Source organism: Podarcis pityusensis (genome assembly GCF_964106645.2).
Source record: "Podarcis pityusensis genome assembly, chromosome: 1".
Lineage (NCBI taxonomy): Eukaryota > Metazoa > Chordata > Lepidosauria > Squamata > Lacertidae > Podarcis > Podarcis pityusensis.
Genome location: NC_138028.1, coordinates 134947158 through 134971578, shown reverse-complemented (window position 1 = coordinate 134971578; position 24421 = coordinate 134947158). Strand labels below are relative to the sequence as shown.

At 43.9% G+C, this 24421-nt stretch overlaps 2 long non-coding RNA genes across 2 annotated transcripts; one reads left to right on the top strand and one right to left on the bottom strand.

The window, feature by feature from the left end:
* Positions 1–301: 301 nt before the first annotated feature.
* LOC308484763 lies at positions 302–17580 on the bottom strand. The gene is made up of 3 exons (XR_013990107.1): positions 17450–17580; positions 3462–3533; positions 302–389 (listed from the first exon to the last, which is right to left on the bottom strand). It is a non-coding gene; the product is annotated as an uncharacterized lncRNA (long non-coding RNA).
* Positions 17581–17770: 190 nt separating this feature from the next.
* On the top strand, positions 17771–23879 carry LOC308484791. The gene is made up of 2 exons (XR_013990122.1): positions 17771–18196; positions 23654–23879. It is a non-coding gene; the product is annotated as an uncharacterized lncRNA (long non-coding RNA).
* Positions 23880–24421: the final 542 nt, after the last annotated feature.

The window sequence follows — 24421 nt, the reverse complement described above, 5'->3', positions numbered from 1 at the left end:
CTGAGTTTTATTTTGTTTTTTGTTTCAGAAAGCGTGAATTTGGTAAGTTTGCCTTTAAATGTAAACTGAATCCAATTTTCCCCCAGTCCCTGTTTGTAGGTATGATTCCTCAGAATGGCTGCTTGGTGAGACCAGAATCCATGTATACATGATAAGTTATTCTGCCTAATGACAGGGACACATAACATAATAAAACAACACAAGACTAACCCTAGAAACTGTCAGTAATGATGCCAAATCTGGTTTCCAAACCTATCTACCAGGAGTGCAAACTCACTGCTGGGAAAGGAGAAACTACTGTAGAATCGTATCATCGTTTAAAGAAGTTCTTACCTATCCTAATGGTTGCTTACCTTCTCTGAGTATAAATGCCCACACAGGTCTTCAACCTAGGAAGAAATAGAATACTTTTAGAATCTAAATAAGAATGCAGCACATGATGAATGAATGAAAGAGGCACAGTCAAGGTTGTATGATTATATAAGGTTGCCTTACATCTGGACATATCCGGAATACTGCAACTGCAAGCAGTGTCTGTTTGGAAATCGTCGAAAAGTCCAGGAAAATCTGGACGTATGGCAGCCCATGTCGGCAGTGTCGTTTTTGCCAACAACTTTGGCCAAAAAAGCAACAAAAAAAACTCAACAACTTTTCTGTCCAGATTGTCACTTTCTGAAATATGGCAACCCTAGATTATTATTTTCATGATAATGCATTACTTAAGTGTTTAGTCTTTAGAAGCAGGTATTTGGTAGCATGACAGGCATGGCAGGGGGAGGGGAGTTCTATGATCTCTAGTCTGTTGCTGCTGGATAATGGAAGAGCGATTCTTTTATTACAGAAACTGTGTCCCAACTCCACAATTTGTAGCTTGCCCTGCATTAGACTAAAAAGGAGGTCATGCATCCTCTTTAATGAAGACTCAGGGGCATCATCCTCCCTCCTCTTGTGGAACCCACAGCTCAGATCTCACGGGCACGACAAACCTGAGTTGCACCATTTCATTCTTACATCATGGAATATGCTTCCATACACAAATATTTCCTGCATACAGAAAGCTACCATAGCAGAGAAAAGGCTCAGCTAGCACACTTTTTCCTGGTATACTAGCTTTGTATCCAAGATTATCATAGTACCTTCAATATATTTTTATTAGGACCCATCAAAATACCACAAAATTGTGAGCAAATTCCAGTTTTCCAGGACTCTTTATCAAGCCATATGTTGAACAAAGAAACTGGGTGGGTAGAGGGAGAGAAAGTATGGGGTTTTTATTCCCAAGTCAGCAGTTCTTAAGGTGGGGTGTCAACAGTGTCATGTAAACATAACTGGATTTTATTTTAAAAACAGGAAGCATTCACTGCAGTCATAGAATCATAGAGTTGGAAGGGACCCGAAGGGTCATTAGCCTGACCCCCTGCACTGCAAATATTAGAAGCTGAAATTACCGTATTTTTCGCCCCATAGGGCGCGCCGCCCCATAGGACGCGACGCACCTAGTTTTTTTTGGGGGGGGGAATAAAGGGGAAAAAATTATTCCCCCCCCCAGGCACGGGGCTGGCGTGGGGGAAGCCCGAGCTTCCCCCGACCCCAGCCCCCAGAACAGCCTGCTATTCGCAAGCCTAGGGAGCCGCGCCGGGCTCCCTAGGGTTACAGAGCTGCACAAAGCCTGGGAGTGCAGGCAGCTCTGCGCAACCCTTGGGAGCCCGGCGTGAAGTCGCGCCGGTCTCCCAAGGGTTGCGCAGAGCTTCCTGAAGCCTGGAGAGCGAGAGGGGTCGGTGCGCACTGACCCCTCTCGCTCTCCAGGCTTCAGCGAAAGCCTGCATTCGCCCCATAGGACACACACACATTTCCCCTTCATTTTTGGAGGGGAAAAAGTGCGTCCTATAGGGCGAAAAATACGGTATACATATGCACATACTTTCCCCCTATATCTGGGGTGTTCTGAATGATCTGTGCACAGTATCCTTGGGCTGCCAGAGACCAACTTGAACAGTCAACAAAGCTGCACCAGCATAAGGCCTTGACCTATGTTGGTGGCACCCTACTTGCTTCTCTTCAGTCTGGGCCTTACTAGATGGTGGGGAGGGGAAGAGGCTGGCCTCTGAAGACGTGAGCTGTGTGCCGCATGTTCTGAGCTACTTTCCCTCACTAATTCCCAATAAAACTTTTGCAGCTTAAACAAGCACAAAGGGGAAAGTGGAATGAGCTCAGCTTGAATGACATACCGTACTGGCCCGAATGTAAGACGCACCCCGAAATAAGCCGCACCTTTAAAATTGAAGGGGGGGAGACAATACCCAGGCTGCTGGGGGGGGGGAGCCACACCGCTTTGCTGGTGGCCTTCCCCTCCTCCCCCCATGGCTCCGGGGGAGGCTTGGGAGCGGTGAGCAGGCTGCGCACCGTTGCTGCGCGCTCCTGGGCTGCTCTTGAGGAGGGAAGCTGCCGGCAAAGCGTTGCAACTCCACCCCCACCCCCAGAAAGCAGCCTGGGAGCATGGGGCAACGTCGCGCAGCCTGCCTATTGCCTCCAAGCCTCCCCAGAGCCATTGGGGGAAAGGGAAGGTCGCAAATATAAGTCGCACTTTAACTTTCCGCTGTCAGAATTTGGAGAAAAAGTGACGCTTTTATTCGAGCCAATATGGTATTACCTGTAAGGGGAAATGGAAGGATAAAGAAAGCAAAACATATGCAACCAATTACACATCTCTCCGTCTTTGTCTTTGTCTCTCAGTAGAATACTATTCAATACAAATTACCATCCCATCCCCGCAAAAAGCAAAACCAAGAGCAAGCTTGTTTGTGCAGGTTGAGAACCCTGTGGGCCTGTCTGCTTCTCCATTAACTTTATCACCCATATTTCCGAGAAGAGAGACAGAATGTGTCTGTCTCTCTTCTCGGAAATATGGGTGATAAAGTTAATGGAAATGCAGGCAGGCCCACAGGGTTTCCAGAGGAGCAGCCATGTTAGATTGTCGCAACAGAAAAGGAGGAGGATCTTTTGTTATAGCAGAAGCTTTTGTGGACTAGAATCCACCGTAAGATGCATGAAGTTGTCCGCAGCTGGCAAAGGAGCTTACATTTGTCTCTACAGTGAGGTGTGTACCTAACATGCCAATTCATGCACCTAATGAAATAGACAGTCCACAAAAGTTTATGCCATAATAAATTTGTTAGTTTTAAAGATGCCACCTGACTCCTTATTTTGTTCATTCTGCTCTCCTCTACAAAGCCCTGGTTCTACTGCTTAAAATAAAGGTTTGGGGTTTTTTAAAGCATCATTAAAAGTACAGTCATACCTTGGCTCTCAAACGGAATCCGTTCCGGAAGTCCATTCAACTTCCGAAAACGTTCGAAAACCAAGGAGCAGCTTCTGATTGGCTGCAGGAGCTTCCGGCACTCAATCAGAAGCCCCATCAGATGTTCGGGTTCCAAATAAGATTTGCAAATGGCAACACTCACTTCCGGGTTTGCGGTGTTCAGGAGCCAAAACGTTCGAGTCACAAGGCGTTTGACAAACAAGGTATCACTGGACTGTAAAGGGAAACAAAAGGGGGGGTTCAAATATATATCATTTGTAGCCAGAAGATGGTGCTGCTGTTGCAGTAAAAATCACCCACGTGATTCAGACCTGTCAAAGAATAGAGCACTGTATTACATTGGTAGAAAAGGGGAATGTAAATGCCTTATGGGTCAACAAGACCGCCTTTACACTTGTGCGTAAAATTCTAATAGTCATCTTAATTAACTACTAGAAACAAAAGGAACAGCCAAATCCAAATCTTCTTTAACCCTAATCCATCAATTATACAAAAACATAAATCACTCAGAGCATGATTTAAAACAGCACAACCAACCTTACACATTACATAGTACTATTAAACAGCAGCATATTACAAAGAAGTGAAATGCTACATTTATAACTTAACTCAAACCCCATGTTATCTGGCTTTATTCCCTCCCCACTTCCATGGTCCTGAATTTTGCTGGGCCAATTCCATTTTTTAATAGAACTATGACAAGGAAGCTGGCAGGATCAAATACGCTCCTAATACATCAGCAGAAAGACCAACAGGTCCACTTCCTCCCCAACCCCTATAATAGTTCCAGTGGTGTACAGAGCTCAAAAACTTGCCACAGTTCAAGAAAAGAGACAGCTCTGTGCATGCAAAGAAATGCATACTTGGAGCAGTGTATTTTTGTGATTAACCATGTGTCAATCATCACAATTTTATATTAAGGAGGGATTTAAAAATACAAATACAGTGCTGAAAGGACACAAAACCCTAGAGAAATACCTTGAATGCTTTCACACAAAATTGTGAATGAGTTTGAGGGAGACCCTCGCCCATCATCCATCTCTGGTTACCCTTCGCTTTCCTCCCACCATTCCATCCTTGCTCTCCAAAGATAGCATTACTTTGCTCATCCTTAAGGCTGGTAAAATGAGGAAACACCTATCTGCCACCAACACACCGTGTACCTGAATCCATGGTTCTAGATTAGAAAGCAGCAAAGCACGCTTTCCATGCTTCCTCTCAGCGCAGCTAGCAAAACAAAAACAAATCTGTTCTAAGACTGGCATAACAGCAGCATGACAGTTTCCATGTGCCTCTTTCTCTGCCTCCCTTTTGACTTAAACAGGCTGCAGCACTTAAGATAAAAAGGGGAAATACAATGAGCAGTCAGAAAGGCAGCATCTAGATATCCTTCCCTCCCACCCTTTGCTCTGCAATTCAAGTGCTCCTCCAGCTGCACACCAAAGGGATTTCTCCCACATTTAAGATTCAGAGATTATATTGTTATCCTGAGCTGCCGCCCACAAACTAAAAAACAGCAAATAATAGGAAACCAATTTTAATAACATTTTTATATGTCAAATACAGAAGCAGTCAACTGGTGGCTCATCAGCTTTATCTGATCCCCAAGCAATTTTATCTGGTGCCTGATGTTCCTACTATACAGGGCCAGAAAAAAGCATTTTATGGCTTGAAGCAAAGGATCAAATAGTGCTTCCTTTCTGCCCCATCCCCTGCCAAAACAGCCCCACACACATTTTGACCTGATAAAGCTCTTCCTAACAAGTTGATGCAGAATGTGCACTCTGGAAATCCACCAAAACCCATTTCCTTATTATTAAAATCTGATGTCTTTACTGAGCTGAGCTCCTAGTCCTAAAAGCAGGCCAAAGTGTGCAAAAAAAGGGATACTTGAGCAACCTAAGACTCTCCCCTGGTGGATCATAACACAATGTCCAACTAGTTCTGTGCCAATCATGCAAAATGCAAGTGCAAATTACGTCCCACCCAGGCAGAAGCAGCCAAACTCCAAACTCCTGCTTCCCATCCTCCCACCCTATGGAGAGAGCCATGGTGGCTGCTTGAGTGGGTGACGCCTTCTGGATAAATATCCTGATATCACTGGATGCCTCTGTGTCTGTATGGCAAATGGGTACCATTGTTGACAGTCCCTGATTGGCAGCCTGTGGCAGAGATGAAGATGCACCTCTTTGCCCTGGCCTTTGAAGGAATATATATATGGACCGACCCTATTCTTATAGTTGTAAATTGTTTTAATTCATTTTAATATTATATTTTCATATTGCTGCAATCCCACCTTTAGACTTTATGGTGAAGTAAGGATTAGAAATCCTACTATTATGTTACTAATAATAATTCAATCAGACATGGGTGTCTGATTGTTCACCATTTTGTTAAGTGCATGTGTTTTAAAGTATTTCCCCCCTCCTATCTCAAGCTAAGCTGACATAGGATCAGGAAGGCTTGCTGCTAACATATAGGTAGTGCACCTGTGAAAAGTTCAGGATTCCTCAGTCCCAATACATAAAGATAATGTTCAGGAGCAAAAATACATTCTGAGTTGAAGACAGCTATTTTTCAAAGGCTATGTTACAAATAATATTTATTTCATCTTGTTGCTTTATTTTTCCACTGAGATTACTGAATCATTACTGGATAGTTTATTGGAAGAAAATTCACAAATGAGAGTTTGAAAGATATTTTAACAGTGCTGTTCTAAACATATGTACTGAAAGGTAAGTGCCACTCATTTCAAAAAGGCTTACTCCCAAGTAAATGAACACAGCCTAACCACTAAAACATAAACTTGATCGTCTTCACTCATTTTTACAGGCTTCACCCTTTGCATGAAATATGCTTTCTATCTGGGCCATGCACCCAAAATTTTGACCAATAAAATTATAAAACAACAGGCATTGCCCCATCTAATTTCTCTTTCTTTTCACAGGATTCAGGTAATGCAGCAGAAATAATGTCTCACTGGACTCAAATACCATGTTGGTGCATCACCACTTCTCTGTGGTTTATATATCTAATAAATTTGTTCCATGGTCAAACAGCTCTTACTGTTAGAAAGTTCTTCCTAATGTTTAGTCTGAATCTCCTTTCTTATAACTTGAAGCCATTGGTTCGGGTCCTACCCTCCAGAGAAGCAGAAAACAATCTTACTCCATCTTCCATGTGACAGCGCTTGAGATGTTGGAAGATGACTCTCATATCTCCTCTCAGTCTCCTCTTTTTCAGGCTAAACATACCCAGCTCCTTCCACTATTCCTCATAAGGCTTGGTTTCCGGACCCTTTACCATCTTGGTCACCCTCCTCTGCACACATTCCAGCATGTCAATATCCTTCTTAAAATGTCTTTTTTTTTATTTCTGTCCTCCCATATTGACAAAACTTGTCTTAATGTAATATTGAGGGGAGGGAATATAAATGCACATGTCCTCAATATGCATTTGTCATCTTCCACGCCATGACTTTCACTCAGCTAAACACTATGCCGGTATTGAAACGTGGCTTCTGATCTAACTTGTTTGGACAAACCAAAATTTATAAATTGAAGCATCTAACAAGTGCGCAACCCTGCCCACCTGTAAAAATTGGCGTGGCAGGGATGGGGAAATAAGAATCTGGTCTGCACCTGAAAAGTTTCTCCACCCAATTTAAATACTCACCTGGCATCCATAGGCAACACAGAACTCTGCCAGCAGGGCAATGGGTCACTCCATCTCTCCTCTGTGTTCATTATAGAACTGAATAAATGTTAGCTAAAGTATGGTGTACTTTGAATGATACACACCAATCAAGTTTTGCATTTGTCTCTTATGTAAATGAAGCAATCACTTCTTGCTGTATTGTTGCAGTAAAAAAGCAAGGAATTTTGAGTTTTCAAAGGTTCTCCACCCCATTCCCCCCACCAACTGTAAGTATGTTTACATCTTACTAGGTCTGAACTTTCAAACTTCATTTCATGCTTAATTTTTTTTCTTTGAGAAAGGAAGAAAAGGCAGAAGCTACAATCACCAAACAGGAAGTAGCTTACATCCCTCTAGAATCTCCAGCCTGCAGATGACCTTCTGCAGGCAACAGATAATAAGCAATGTATTGTATTTTAACAGCTTATGAATAAACGGATATTGTATTTCCTTAAATGATAAAAAATAGGAAAGGAAGAAGGTGACGAAGTAAGAGACTTGGATATCTCAAAACATTTAAAAGAATTCAGGCCACATTCACACCATTATACACTTCTCCTCCAAAGAATTCTGGGAGTTGTGTTTTGTTAAGGGTGATGAGAGTTGTTAGGAAGCCCCTATTCCCCTCCCAGAGCTATAATTCCCAGAGTGGCTTAATGATCAATCCTTCTTCACAGGGAACTCTGGAAAGTGTAACTCTGTGAGAGAAATAGGGGCCTCCTAACAACTTAGTGTGGGACGCAGGTGGCACTGTGGTCTAAACCATGAGCTTTGGGCCTGCCGATCAAAAGGTCGGCAGTTCGAATCCCCATGATGGGGTGAGCTTCCGTTGCTTAGTCCCTGCTCCTGCCAACCTAGCAGTTTGAAAGCACGTCAAAGTGCAAGTAGATAAATAGGTACCGCTCTGGCGGGAAGGTAAATGGTGTTTCCATGTGCTGCTCTGGTTCGCCATGCTGGCCACATGACCCGGAAAAGCTGTCTGCGGACAAACGTCGGCTCCCTCAGCCAGTAAAGCGAGATGAGCGCCACAACCTCAGAGTCGTTCGTGACTGGACTTAACTGTCAGGGGTCCTTTACCTTTAACAACTTAGCAACAAACTTGTTCCCAAAGTTCCCAAAATCTGTGGTGGAAGCCGTGTTAAGTTGTATCATAGCACTTTAAATGTATAGTGTGAATGTGGCTGCATGGTTCCTTGTTTGTCAGAGAAGAGAAACGGGCCTGACAAGCAGAATTGCCAAGTCTCACCTATATTTGATGCAACTCAGTATCCCACACTGGTACAGACATTGGGCTACAACCACAAACGTCTCAAAACCAGAAACTCCAGAGTTTGTTCTAACAACAAAAATAGAATCCTGTGGCACCTTAAAGACTAAAGAAGTCTTGTGGCAGAGCCCTGTTCATCAGAAGAATCCTCCAATTGTGACACAAAATTATTTACAGTCAAATCTGGAGCCACCTCTTTCTGACCAAAGCACTTAGTCAGGAGAACAAACCAAAGTGCAGAAGACAGAATGGTGGTACAGTTTGTTTGCATGACAAAAGCATGTAGACTATCATTCCAAAAACACTTAGCAAACAATGAAAATAACCTGCCAGGTACATGCCTAAGGACTGGTTCTTGTATTATGAATACAAAACAAAAACCATTCAAGTTGTTTGAAGGGAAAGTATTCAGGTTTTTTACAAACACAAGACCAAATGATGGCACAAGTAAAACTTTAGATGTCAAGGCTAGACTGATTTTTCCACAAATAGGCCATAATTTTAAACTCATACATATTTTGTATGTGCATCCAACCTTGCCTAGAAACCAATGATGATCCATACAAATGCATAATTCCCTGAAGGCAACTATTCCAGAATTTTACATCTTTAAGAGCACATTCATATGCCCTAGATACAACAGCTGGATAGCTTTAGGGTTTACTAAAGTCCCCCTACACTGCCATACTATGAGATACATCTGCCAGTCCCAGCCCTGATGTTATGTCATGAGAATCAAGTATATCCCTACCACCCAGAGGGAAGAGCAGATTTACAACAAATCCCATGCTCTCATAGACCTCACTCCCAACTCCTGTACTGCAACAGAAGAGGTGATGCACCTTAAATTTCAAACTCCATGTATGCCAGGATCCCTGTTGCCTCCAACCCATACAGTGGTGGTGGTGGTTGTTAATTGAATTTATATACACTCTGGGGGTCTCAGAGCAGCTCACAGAACAAAATCAGAACACAAAACATATACCGTAATCAAAATAAAAACAACAAGTGGTTGCTACTATGCAAGGCACACTCTGTGCAGCAGATTGTGGTGCAGAGTAGAGATATCATGGTGCTGTTTCCACATCAGCAGGCATTAGATTGGCTCCTTTCACACCTGGCTGACATGGGGATATCCCTGGCATGCCAATCTGTGATTGGTGGGAGTTGACAGTGTTTCCATGGGCACACCAGGTGTGGGGAGCAGGGTTGTTCTGCTCTGGTTTTTTTGTGTGCTGATAGTGCACAGAATCCCGATTAAGTTATATTGGCATACATTGGCTGTCAGATTGCCACAATTATAGGATTGTCGGGTAATAGTGAGAAATCTTCCCAACCTAATACTTTCTATACCCTGCTTTCTTCAACATAATTATCTAAAGACTCAAAAAATCACAACAGAAGGCATCCAGTATGAAGCCTAGTGCTGCAATTAGAAAAGAAAAAAAGGAAGAAGACATACAAATTATCCACCTATAAATAAATAAGAAATTCAGGATGATTCTCTGCAAAATCAGTATAGCTAAAATAACTTGCATTGCCTTCTGCTGTAAGAAAAGAAGTAAGACCAGAACACAGGCAACAGCATAGGCTTTTACATAAATTGCCATTCTGCAGTTTGTGTTTGAACTGCCAACATTCATATATTTCACCAAGTGATCTTACAGTGATCCAAAGGAATAATCACAGATCCACAAAAGCAGGCATCCAAGGTACAGATTTGAATAGATCTTCATAGTATTTACGTGGGATGCCAACCAAACTGCCATCAAATCACAGAACAAGGCTGTGGGCACAGCTGAACAGTGGCAAAAAGAGGGCTGTTGAAGGGCTTAGTAGAGCCAATGGGCCCAAGGTTTCACCAGCCCTGCTTTAGATGGTGAACAAAACCAAGCTCCATGCCTGTAATCTAATGACTGAAAATACAGTAGCAACAGATAGAAATACTATATCTAGTCAGATATGACCGCAGTACCTTTTAATTATTCAATAACCAGTTTTCTGTTGCTCTTGAAAGTAGTGCAAATGAAAAACCTTACCATAAATTATCTTTGGTTGATCATTTATTTGCCAAGTATCAACTTTGATTAAAAAGGCAGGATTCAGTAATTTAGATCCACCTGTCCTGCAAAATGGTGTTGCCATCAGCATTTGCCAAACGTAATAATGCCTTACAGCAACACTGTCTTTTGTACTAGTAAAAGGTCATTTGAAAATCAATTGTGCATTCAATTACTTTTCTGTTCCATTTTGAACAGCATTACTTGTTTCATAATCGTAATGGTTTTATCTGTTTTTATAATTTTTTATAATTGTATATTCTACTGTAACCTGCCCTGGGACCTTATGGTGAAGGACAGGTAAGAAATATTACAAATAAATAAATACTCACTAGTAGCCATTTACTACCATGAATTTGTGACAGCTAAGGCTCAATTGTTTGCTCAATTTATATCAAATGAAATGGGAGGGGAGAGAGTGACACTGTGCATCAAAACAGGACTACAACACAGTCTCCCATGCCTATCTTAGGCTAACGTCCTAACCCACTTAGCTGAGAATATGCTCCAATGAATTTAGTAGGACTTACTTCTGAACAGACATGGTTAGCAGTGAACTGTTAGTAATGGAAAATAAATCCTAAATTTGTGCAAATTCATTTTCAACACCATGAACTATACTGCAAAATATTGCATTCCTGCATTACATTTAAAAGTATAACACTTAAAATATATTTATTTTATTAGTTTGCAGCACCGCACTCATGAAATATCCCCCCAATCCAGAAGATTAAATTTAGATAATATATCCAAAATAATTTTCAAGTAATTAGTTCAAGTAATAGTTCCTATCCCTGACAACCATTTCTACTGAATGAAGTACAAGCAGGTTTTCCTATCCGAACACAATGTGTTTTCAGGAAATTGTTTGTTAGGCAAGCATTTGCACAAAGAGTCTGATGATTTCCATTGATTCCTATGGGAAGATTTCTAATGCGTTACCGACCATGTAACTTTTATCCCAAACTGATGACAAAACAAGGAAAATCCTCTGAAACTTTGCAAAAGGAAACAAGGGGGGAAAGAATGCTTTCTTATTTGTCTGATCTCCCCATTCCCCCTGCCATGGTTTCTGGCCAAATGGCTGTTGCTAACCAGTAACACAAAAGAGCAAGGCTTCTTTAAAGATGCTTATTTATTTAGAGTATAATAATAATAATAATAATAATAATAATAATATTTATACCCCACCCATCTGGCTGAGTTTCCCCAGCCACTCAGTACTGCACGCAGGTCCAGCTGTTTGGATATCTGAATGTGTAGTGTGTACAGTGAGGATTGGGTACTAATTCCTCATGTTTGGATAAGTGATTTTTTTGTATAACAAGTGTTTGAATAGAGGGACCGATCCTCTCGTTGTACTATGCAGGTGTACTCCTCTCAGCAGTCATTCCTCCTCTGGTCACTACTGTGAGTACCCAACCTGACTGATTGACTCCGATGCTGTAGTTGTCATCGTAGGGTTAACGTCGTCTGGCTCCGTAGAGTTGGCGTCGCCTGGCTCTGACCTCATCAGCGGAAAAGGACTCTTCATGCTGCTCAATAAGAAAAGATGCCCACCTAAGCTCCACAAGATTATTGTGTCCTTCCACGAGATGTGCGGCACCGCCCAGTATGATGACTCAGTATGATGCTCAGTTGCCTTCCCGATAAAGGATGGTGTGAAGCAGGGCTGTGATCTTGCCCAAACTCTCTTTAGCATATTTTTCTCCCTGGTGCTCTCACATGCCTTCAACTCAACTGAAGACGGTGTGTACATCCATTCAAGAAGTGACAGGGGTCTGTCCAAACTGGCATATCTCCACACCAAGACAAAAGTGTCTTATCCAAGAGATGTTGTTTGCAGATGACGTGGCCTTGACAGTGAACTCCAAGGAAGCTCTACGGTGTCTCAGAAACTATTCTGCACAAGCCTGCATGGAATTCAGCATTACCAACGTCCTGGGTCAGGATGTCGCCAGCATGCCATGCATCAGCACTAGTGACCACATGCTTGAGGTGGTAGATGATTTTGTCTACCTGAGCTCCACCATAACCAGCAACCTCTCCATCGACACTGAGCTGGACAAGCATACTGGCAAGGCAGCTACAGCAATGGCTTGCTTCTCCAAAAGGGTCTGGGAGAGGGTGACATTAACGACCAATGCAAAAATAAAGATCTACCAGGCTTGCATGTCAAACACACTGCTTTATGGTAGTAAGACTAGTAATGACACCTCAATGCCTTCCACGTGTGCTGTGTCAGGAAGATTTTGGGCATCACCTGGCAGGACAGAGTGTCAAATAAAGATATGCTCTCCCAAACCCACATTCCCAGCATGTTTGCACTCCTGTGTCAGCAACGTCTACACTGACTTGGTCATGTCCCAGAATGGAAGATGGCAGGATCCCCAAGGTCATGCTCTATGGGGAGCTGGCTTCAGGCACCAGACCCGGTGGCAGACCAGCTCTATGTTACAAAGATGTCTGCAAACATGACATGAAGGCTGGCAACATTAACCCGGCCATGTGGGATGCCCTTGCAGATGACCACAAGCACCTGGAGACAGTCAGTCAGGTTGTGTATCCACACCAGAGGACAGAGGAGGAATGACCGCTGGCAGGAGCACAGAAAGAAGAAATGCCATGGTGCATCTGCAGCAGCACAACCAGGTGCCTTCATCTGACCCAGCTGCAACCAAACATCTCTCGCTCGTATCAGTCTGTACAGCCACAGCTCCCCAACAGTTCAACTTTACATCTGAAGGCGCGCAATGTTGCGTTTGCAGACATCTTTTTAACACAGAGTTGGTCTGCCAATGGGTCTGCTGCCTGAAGCCAGATCCCCATAGAGCATGTCCTTACTTTTTCAATTTAATTTATAAAAGTTCTGACTACTTTGTTAGATGGGAATGCCAGTTTCTCTGTATTGTAAATAGCAGATCAACCAATGGCTACTGATGAATCAGTTTCTAATGAGGACAGTGTCATACTTCTTTTCTGCTTTGATAAGGAACATTAGGTTCCTTTGGAATAACTCTTTGGCTTCACTTTCTGTTGGAACATCAAAGCAAGCATGTACATCATCAATAGAAGGGCCCCAACATCCCAAAAAAAGCACTTGAGAAAATGAGGCTACACTCCTATGCCTATTTTTCTGCAAGAAAGTATCAATGAATGTAACTGGCTGCATTTCTAAACAAACATGCAGAGGATTAAATTGAACTGGACCTACAACGCTAACCCTGCTAATCATGGTTATGAACACAAGCTGTGAACATCCATTAGGTTTTGTAATGTAAAGTAACTTTTGGTGATGAGGGTTCAAACTCTTTACTATGTGCTTGCCGTGATGCTAGCTGCTTTCTGTCTCAGCAACATCTATGCTGGTTTGGTCCACAGAATGGAAAATGACAGGCTCCCCAAGGACGTGCTCTACAGAGAGCTGGCTTCAAGCTCCAGGCCCAAAGGCAGACTAACTCTGTGTTACAAAGACGTCAAAAAACGTGACATAAAGGCTGGCAGCATTAACCCTGCCACGTGGGAAACACTTGCAGATGACCACAAGCACCTGAGACAATCAGTCAGGTTGTGTATCCACACCACAGACCAGAGGAAGAACGACCACTGGCAGGAGCGAAAAGAGAAGAAACACCATGGTACACCTGCATCAACACAACTGGACATCTTAATCTGTCCCAGCTGCAACAAAACATGTCTCTCCCATATCAGACTGTATAGCCACAGCTCTCCAACAGTTTGACTTCACCCCTGAAGGTGCAGTCTTCCTCTGCTTCCGAAGATAGACAAATGCCAACCAGGGAAGAAGAAAAAAACAGGTGTCTTGAGCACATCTATGTGGTGGGAAAATGGCATACAATATATATATTTATTTATTTAAAAAAGTTATATACTGCTATCTCATAAAGATATATCACAATAGTTTGCAACAATATAACAAAACCAAACAATAATATTATAAAAAGGTTAAAAACATGTTAAAAGCAAAAATAAATCAAAACAAACATCAATAAACCACTGTGGGAGGTGTACTCTTAATTGCCTGCATAGGCCTGGTGGAATAGGAAGGGTTTTAGCAGGTGCTTAGAAGTTGGTACAGAATCATAGAATTGTAGAGTTGGAAGGGACCCCAAGGGTCATCTAGTCCAACCACCTGAAATGCAGAAAGGCTCCCGCTAAATCTCTATTGGCAGGGTGTTCCACAGGAGTGGACCTATTACACTAAAGGTTTAGTTTTTCACTGTTGTCATATCAGCCTCACAAACTCAAGGAACACACAAATATACTCCTGCAGATAATCTCGGTGTTCGAGCTAGAATAGAAGGGTTTAGGTGAACCTTGATGTATCCTGGATCAAAGTTGCTTAGGGCTTTGAAAATCAATAAAATAACGATGAACCTGGCTCAGCAGCAGATAGGCAGCCAGTGTAGCTGTTTTAATAATGGTGTCTTATGTTCTCAACCAGAAGCTCCCATCAGTATTCTTGCCACAGCATTTTGCACAAGCTGTTGCTTCCTAACCAGACCCAAGGGTAGTCCCACATAGAGTGCATTGTAGTAATCCATCCCCAAAGTTACTCGTGCATGGAACAGTGGTCAGGTTATCCCTGCCCAGGAATGGATGTAGTTGGCGAACCAGATGAAACTGCTAAAAGGCACTTGCGGCTACAGAGGCCTCTGGTGACAAAGATGTATCCCAGAGTACACCCAAACTACACAGATTGCTCTGAAGAGATTGCTCCTTCAGAAGGAGTGCAGCTCCCATCCAGAACAGGCAACTTGCCAATTTCCTAAACATGGGAACCACCCACCCAAAGGGCCTCCATCGTCCCAGGATTCAAACTCCCTCTCCCCACCTCATCTCTTGCCAGGCTTTGCCTGCAACATATCACGACACTGGCTCCTATAACCAACTTCTCCTTAAAACCAGCTTGACTCAGTAAATGCAGCACTGAACCACGGATTATTATTTATGAGTCATTTTTCTATTAATTGAAATACTAAAGTGATATATAATTAAAACAACATAAACAAATTTGGAAAATTAGAAAAATTATTGAGAATATGAAATGTGATATAAAAGTAAAATGATTGTGTTTGTAATTTGAAAAAACAGCAACATAAACAACAATTCATTACTTGACCATAGCTAAGTAATTACTTTGCACCCTTAGATTCACAAGTGTAAAATGGGAATTAAAGTGATCTACTTTAGACTAGAGGGCAACTGTATGGAGAATGGAAAGCAAGACAGAGTAAGTGACACATAGATCATTAAACAAAGAAAGGTTGCTTAACTTAGATCTATCTGAAAATCAAGGAAGTTATGGAAAGTAAGAGATTCTAAATACCAGAGATTGCCAGAGTAATATTTTCAACATCCCAACTTCAGTTACATTTTGACCTCACTGAGCATTCAAAAATACAGTTTCTCACACCCAAGTAGCATTCATCTCACATTTAAAATTTTGACACTTTGTGTCGTTCTGAGCTTCAAAGAACTGAAAGTATTCTGTTACCCTGAAATATTTCAAAACAATTACAGACTCAGAAAAACTCTAATGCTGATATATAAGCCTCCCATACATGCTGCTGACTAAAGACTTAGTCATTGTCCCCAGCTTATTGTTGGCTTTTATTAAATTTTATTATTTGTTTTTAGTCACCCTGAATGGCACAAGGAAGGGTGGAATATAAATATTATAAATAAATAAAACAGACATTTATATTAATTTTGCACTCTACCAGTACCCCCAAGATCTTTAACCCTTGGATTTACTTCTTTCATAATAAACAGAAACACATAAATACATTCCTGTTGTCCTGCTATTCCTCAAGAAAACACGCAAAGAAATGCCCTATTAAAATTTCTACAAAATACATGTATTTCAATTCATAATTTGTATTTCCCAAATTCTGAGCTGTAGCTGTAGTTGCCCCTCTCTTGTTGCTTTTTGTGTATACCACAAGAGTCCTTGTTTCTGCTAATGCCAAAGCCGGAATCACTCTTAATAAAGGCCATAATATTTTGAGAAGGTTTTCTCTATCTGTAACTGTCTCACTGTATTTACAGGCACTCACGTTTTCTATGAAAGGCAGGGGAATTCTCCCTATTTGTAACTCTCTTTCCTCAAAGCAAAATATTTATTGGCATCAGTAGTAAGTGCACTGGAGTTTATTTGAATCTATCCTCAGGAAAGTGAACGAAACCCATGTTTCTATTTTAATCCTATTTTAAACAAAGTTAAAGTAATTTTAACACTGAATACTTTAAGCTCATTTTGATCTTTTTCGCAGCTGAACCAAGACATTTAATCTGACCAACTGTTACTCTTTTATAATCCATATTGCAAACATGCTGCTGACTAAAGCAATAGTCACCGAGCGCCCAACTTGAATCAGCTATACTGTATTGATTTCTAGAATCAGCTGCGATTCAGGCTCTTACATGTTCACTAGCGAGGAGAAAAGGATCCCCGTGTAAACAGGTAGGGAAGAAGGAGAGCAGGTGCGCAGAAGCAAAGAGCCAGCTGCCTCCCGGGGGTCCCAAGGAGACGCTCCGGAGTCAAACCGCTTTTCGAGGCGCTCAGCGCCCTGGGCGAGGCGGCCCCGATCCCGAGTGGAAAAGGCCAACGAGGCCCGTCCGACTCCCCCCGCGCCCCCCTCGCGCCGTGCCCAGCAGCGCCCGCCTTCCCCCTGAGGTGCTGGCTTTCTGCTTGCAGGGACCACCGGGTAGCTTGGGGGATTAAAAGCGGCCCCTCCATCCTTCCCTGCTTCTCCTCCTCCTCCTCCTCCTCCTCCTGAAAGCGTCGCCGTCCTCCCCGGCCCGCCGTCACGTGTGGACGCGGCCGCTTCCTCGGCGCGTGGAGGAAGAGCGGGCGCCGCGCAGGCCCGGCCAGCGGGGCGGGCGAGGGGCTTTGCCGCCCCAGCCTTCGCCTGGCTGCCTCCCGGGAGACGCGCGGCGGACCTTGGACAGCAGCAGCAGCAGAGAAGGCGGAGGCGGCTCCCTGGCGACCCCGCTCCCTCAGGCGCTGCACCTGCCTCCGCCGCGCGGCTCCCCCTCGGCCAGGGACGAGGCCCGGCAGAGGCGGAAGGAGAGGTGGCCTACCTCGCAGGGCGCCCGGCGGAGGCGACCACCAAGACGCTTCCCCGCCGCCGCCGGATCCGCGCAGCCTCCCGCCTCTGCCCCTCGCCGCGCCGGCCCAGTCAGTCAGTCAGTCAGTCAGTCAGCCGAGGGCGGGCGCGCTCTCGCTCCTCGCTCGCTCGCTGGCTCTTTCCGTGGCCGCGCCCGGCGCCAGCCCCGCGGGACGACGCTGCGGCGGGCGGCCCTGTGTCGCGAGGGGAGGAGCCATGGCGAAAGGACCGCCCAGCAGGCGCGGCTGAGGCGCGCATGCGTGGCTGGGGGGTGCGCGCCCTCGGCTCTCTGTCTCCCTCCCGCCTCTGGACCCCGAGAGGAGTCCGCGCGCGAGGCTCTCCGTGGGCGGGAAAAGCGTCTCTCTCGGGCGGAAGGCCCCGTGGGAGGGGGGAGGGGGCAGCCGCTGCTCTGGCGCTCCCCCCCCCCCGGAACCGGCCCTTCCTTTCGGTTCTGGCAGGGAGCGCGCTCTCTTCCCCCCTCTTGCGCCCCGCTTTTCCCTCAGAAGAGCCCTCTGCTCCCTGCAATCGAGGATTCTCCTGCCGGGATCCGCAGGGGCTCGCCAGATCCGCCTCTTAGTCCCCACACGATCCCAGGAGCGCGACGTGGAAGTGTGTGGACATCTGCAAAGGTCAGGGATGCTTCTCAAACCGCCAAGAGTCAAAGCCAAGGAGTCCCAGATGCGCGGGGCGCCAGTTCTCAACAACAAAGGCATAGAACAGGGTATGCAACCCAAGTGAATCCCTATTTTAAGCCATTCCAGAGGGGGAGGTGATAAAACCCATTCTTAAACGTTTCCTACTGAAAATGACCTAAAAGTCATTTGGGCGGATCGCTCCCGTAACTAATGTTGCATCATCTCACTATTTGCAGCAAGCATACACTGTACATTCTTTTCCACGGTTAACGTTTGTATACTTTCAGAGCACTAAAGTTTATTTCCTAATTGCTTACTGATCTGCTGGTGAAGCAAGTTTTCTCCTGACTCCCCTGTGAACCGTCAACATATCCTTTAACATCCTTTTGACACTAATCAATAAGTTACTTTTTTTTTTTTTTAGCTATTTACCCACAACCTAAAGCTATCCTCCCCCTGCCCCAATGAAATGTTCCTATAAATGCAAGGCCATCTCTTTTCTCTTTTCTGCCTGGAGAGGAACAGATTGCTCTTGCCAGAGGTCAGATGTGATGGACTTGAGAGGGCTCCCCTGCTTTCCACCATTCTGTCTGTCTTGACTGCCCCCCACCCCCATTTCTTTTTCACCCTGCCTTCCTAAACTTTCTCTCCAGGCTTCCCCTATCAGCATGAAATTAGGCAGAATAAGCTTGGTTCCCCACCCCTAGCCAATGGGGGGGGGGGAGGCAAGCAGTTGTAGACAACCTTATTTTAAAAGTTCTCTTCATGTAACTTTAGTACAATTACATCCTCTGTATATCATTTATATCAGGAGTGGGGAGATGATAAATTACGCTGTACCATGCAGCACTGGTGCCTGCTAGTTGATGAGGCTCTTGCAAATAAAGCTACTGGACTTTAGCAATGTGCTTCTTATGCTCTTGGGCAAAGTGCAAGCCCAGGTTGATACAAAGCAGTTATGCCTTTACTATTAAGAGAACTTCTGTGTGCATTCTTGCTTTGTCAAATTTAAGTCAACTGTCCCTTGATTTATATCAGAGACCGTTGGGTCATGAGGCCACCAGCTTTGGGCAAAGCTGTTGCCAACAGTTTGGACTCCAGCTAAGGTTGCCCACACCAAAGGGACCCTCCATTTGACATCTGGGATGGGACACAATCTTCTGATGAAACACTTGTTTTATCCACAAAGGTTGCAATGTGCCCAGAGAAAGGCACAACCCTTTTTCAATTAGATGCATGTTTCTGGCTGACTGTATTCTCCACCTTTCTATAGCTTTATATCTACCAAGAGAGCTCTGTATAATAAAGGGGCTCTATTCACTCTCTGTTTCCATGGCTTTCTACCCTTCTCCCAGAAGCAGAAGCATGTTGGAAACAGATGCTGCAGCAGGGCTTCTTGGTTGCTCACCATGGCAGTGCCAGGGAGCCCAGGAAGTGGTGGCAGGAGCCCAGTGCCTGCAGAACAGGGCCGTCTTTACCTGGGGGTGGAAGAGGTGCAGGGCACCCGGGCGCTGAATTCTGGGGAGCGCCACCTAAGCTCTTAACTATCTACCTGTTATGAAATAATAAATAATTTTGATCAAGCTAGAAAAACAAAATACATATATACCTAGGTATTACCAAAGTGTATACCTACTGTTTCACTAAAAGACTTTCAACTTTGTGCACTCATTTAACAAAGATGCGCCGCACCAGCAGCGGCTCTTGTCATTCACAACTGCGGCGCTTGTCAGACTCAACGACAGCGCTTGTCATTCTCAATGGCGCCGTGCACTCGAAATTAACTCTTACATCAAAATTTGTTACGTATTGTATTTAGCGACACTGCTATGCGGCAGCAGGGTGAGCAGCACCTTTGACACAACTGATGTTTCTCCTCAGTAGGTGCCTAAACAATACTTATAAGTTTAAGTGTGGTATTGTTGTATACTTAAGTATAAGTGTATTGTAAATAAATGAGCAAATAAAAAAGTTTGTTTCCTTTCCCTCCCTTTCATAAACAAGAGATAAGGCATAAGCATGGTGTCAGACATAAGCATAATAAAAATTAATTTGGGGGCTAAACTAAATTTGGGGGTGCTGGGCGGATCTTTGCACCCTGGTGGCACATATGCTAAAGAATGCGCTGCTGCAGAATGTGGGAGTCGAAGCGAGTGGGGACATCACATCCTCACCCCACTGCATGCAACCTGCAATAGCACTGGACCAGGGGAAAAGTTCTCTGCGGGACCAAAAAGGGGCATCCATATAGTAGGCATCTTGCTTTATAGCTAGCAAGTTCCTCGTGCCTCACGTTGTCCTGCCCCTGCTTTGCTTTCCACAGCTTAACCTAGACACGCAGTGTTGCCACTTCACATCCCAGACCACATGCACCACCCCCCAGCCAGCCCCACAAAGGCTCAGCATCCAAGCTCATGTGTTCTGGTGAGATACAAGGGGGAAATGCTGTGTATATGACTATAGTAGTAGTAGTTTTCAATTTATATACCGCCCTGTATCCAAAGATCCCAGGGAGGTGTACATCATTAGAAACACATGACGAAACATCGATGATAAAAACATAATAAAAAGCACACTGGCAGCCTAATAATGAAATAGTCATCGTAATACCAGTCCTCTCCCCCACGCTTTCACAGGCCATTGATTATTTAATAGCCATAGGCCTGGGTAAAGATGAATGTTTTTGCCTGGCGCCTAAAGACATGTCACGATGGTGCCAGGAAAACCTCTCTGGGGAGTTCAGAAAAGGCCTGTTCTCTTCTTGTCACCCTCCGAACCTCTCTGGGAGGGGGGCATAGGGAAGGGACCCTAATGACAAGTGCAAGGTCCTGGTCAGTTAAGCAGCCCTTAAGGTATTGAGGTCCTGAGCCGAGTAAGGCTTTAGAGGTCAACACCAGCACTTTGAATTGGGCCCAAAAACTAATGGGCAGCCAGTGACAGGGTTAGTGTCATACAGGGCCGTAGCTAGGGGGTGGTGAGGTGGGCCCCCACCAGGGACGCAGGCAATGGGGGGGCACAAAATCGGCTAAAAATATGTCCATAAATATTGATTATTGCCTCATAAGAAATGGTTTTAAATAGAGGGTGAATTGAATGGGGGGGGTTGGAGGAGAGGCGGAAAGAAGAGCCAATTTGTGGCTGGGGGACACAATCTTGACGGTTCTGCCAGGGGCGCAAGATCACCCAGCCACGGCTCTGGTGTTATATGCTCAAAGTGTCTTGTTCTGGTGCACACTCTGGCCATTGCATTTTGCACCAGCTGTGGTGGGAGAAGATTTTAGTGGAGAGGGACTCTAAACTGTTTCTATTTGCTTTATGGAATTGTGATGGAATGTCTATAGGAAAGTCAACGGCAGAAGGAAGTAGACGGGGAGAAGACAGGAAGGTAGAGTAAGTGAGAAGGTAGAAGAAGCTGTGAGTAGAGGAATTCGTGAGAGAGAGAATTGTGAAAGATGAACTAGGTAACAGGACAGGGAGAAAAAGGCACCAGGAGGCAATGAAAAAGAGAGAGAGAGAGAGAGAGAGAGAGAGAGAGAGAGAGAGAGAGAGAGCGCAAAAGGAAAGACAGACACTAGTTTTGATTTAATAGCAATGTGACACTTTATTGCACTGAAATACCTTTTTAGGATTAACAATGTGCATTATTAGCATTATTAAGTATAAACAAAAAGTTAAAACGGATCCCATGTTAGGAGTCAGAAGTTGGTCTTGGATTTGGACAGATTGCTGGCTTATCTCAATTCATAATAGAAGGCCTACAAGTGCTGAATCCTGTCATTACAGTTTGCAAACTGGAGCTGTGAAAAAATATATGTAGAGGGGAGGGCTTTCTCTCTGATCCCACTCCTCCCCAATGCACTTTCACATGTCTGAATAGTGCTTTTGTAATTCACAACATTAACTTCAATTTAGATAGCGTGCTCTGCCTCTAAGCTCCTGTCTTTGATGACCTTCTCTTAGGCCACAGCATTCTTATTGGTACTCAGTTTACATTAGACCTGGTCTCAGGGCTGAAGCCTCCCATATGAGAAAAGCGTTTTTATCCAGGTTCCTAACAAAGTACTTTTAAATTGTTATTTGCAAAGTTAGTTCATTCTTTCAGACTTAAAACTTGTTTAATTGAAGCTTACTGAAACTACCAAGTTGATTTCAATTTTAAAAGTGAAAGTGGTACTTTTCTGCTGGGTATCGTGTCCGGCTGTTGAAGGAGAATCCTGCTGACAGGAATGAGTGCACAAAATGACAGCTTCGGACTTCTCTTTTATTCCAACTGTTTCTTATTACTTTCAGCTTTTGCAGGTACTTGAAATAATGCCATTCACTATGCTTTGCTTCTGTAAAACTCCGTTCTCTGGAGATGGTAGATAATTTATAATTTCTTGTCTCCAGAGGCAGGTAAGATTGGGATCATGATGGAAGGAATATCCATCTCTCCTTGATTGGTCCTGCTTTTCAATATGCAACTGTAAATGTTGTGTAATCTGTCCTCCTTTTAGAGCTATGATGATATATAATTCCAAATAAATATACCTATTCACTCATTGTCAATGTTAGTATTTTTGTTGACTGACAAATAATGTTGTTTATTTGCTTCATGTACTTAATGTGGTTTTAAATATGCCCAAGAGACTCTCTTATTCTAAACACATTAAATCAATATAATTTACTTTCAGCTAATGGCCAGGATCCAAAGCGCTGCACAACTAGTTACATGGCAGGGGGCCACTTTCGGCAAATGTTTCTTCAACAGAAGCCTTGCAGGTCACAAGACAAGCCAATTGTGAAGCAGAGCAAAGAGGATTGTGAAGTAGCCTGGCTTTGCAATGTTCAGTGAGAAGAAACATTATTTTAAAAATAATCTGGGACTATCTTTATAGACTTTGAAATATCTCTTTGGATCCTGGCAAATGTGTTTGACCCCAGTACTGCTGGTAGAACTGTCTTTTTACCCCTTGGATTATCTATCTAGTCTTGCAGAATATTTCTTTGGCCATTCACTCTGTAACTAGACTTTGTTGCTGTTTAAGGATATAATTTAAGAGCCTCATCCGCCTGCATATTAAGAATTGAGCTGCCTCATTCCACTTCAGTGAAGCAATAAAATGTTTTCTGATGAATCACAGTGAATGCCATATGAATATTTATAGACATCTTAAGTTTTCTATAGACATCTTAAGTTTTCTTAAGTTTTTCCAACCAGATCTACAGGGTATATTTATTATTATTATTATTATTATTATTATTATTATTTTAAAGAGGAGTAAGCAGAAACTTTGATTCCTGGGTTTGAAATTGACCTCAGGTTTGTTTTTGGTTACAGCTCATTGTTAGTCTGGAAAGAGTATAAACAGAAGCCTGGGTTCAGATGACTCACTAAGTTGAACCTTTGCTTAGCTCATGGAATGCAGTGGGGCTTACTTCTGAGTAATGCACAGAAGTTGCCACGCAGGACAGTTAACAAGGGCCCACCTAAATTTGCAGACCTTTGAGGAAAGATTATTTCCTTCCCCCCAGCTTATTTACTTCTCCATCTTTTTTTCTAGAATGTGGAAAGTGATGTATGGCTACTACATAGAGTAGAACCTGGAAAACCAGGGTACCACTCACCACTCAACCATGAAACTCCCTGGGTGACCTTGGCCAGTTACTCTCAGTCTTTCGTTACAGAGTTTTTGTGGAAAGGGGAGAAGGAGATCCACCAACGCCTCCTTGAGCTTTTTGGACAAAAGGTGGAACTGATCTTAAAAGTAATAATAAAAATAAAAAGTATGTGTCCACAAAATTTTTAGCAGGGGCAGAAAATAGTACAGGCGCCTGCCTGGTGTCAGTAGACAGGAAGTTCCAAAGCACAGGTTCGCTGTCACGCTAAGGAATCCTCCACAGATGCAGAGGGGGTCTTATACGGCACCTGTGGCGCTTCCGGTTCCACTGACCGAAGCAGCGGATGGGTACATGGGTGGTAAGGCAATCTCCCAGGGAAACTGGTCCCAAGTTGTCAAGGGCTTTCTGCTCTAGTTGTAACTCCTTGAACTGGCCTGGTAGCAAATCAGCAGTCAGTGAGGGTCTCCGAGCAGAGGAGTTAGATGCTGACAGGATTTTGTGGTTTCCCTCAGGTGCCAAAATGTATTGGGCTGGCCCTGGTTCCAGTATAATGGACTGATTTGCAGCCTATATTATTGTAGCTAGCTGATTTAGTCAACCCTGGCTGCATGCACCCAGCAAAGGTAAATGGACTTGCTACACTCATTTCCTTGCTTTCCCAAGTGTGAAGGTAACTTTGCTTGTGGCACTGCAGCAGCAGCAGCAGGGAT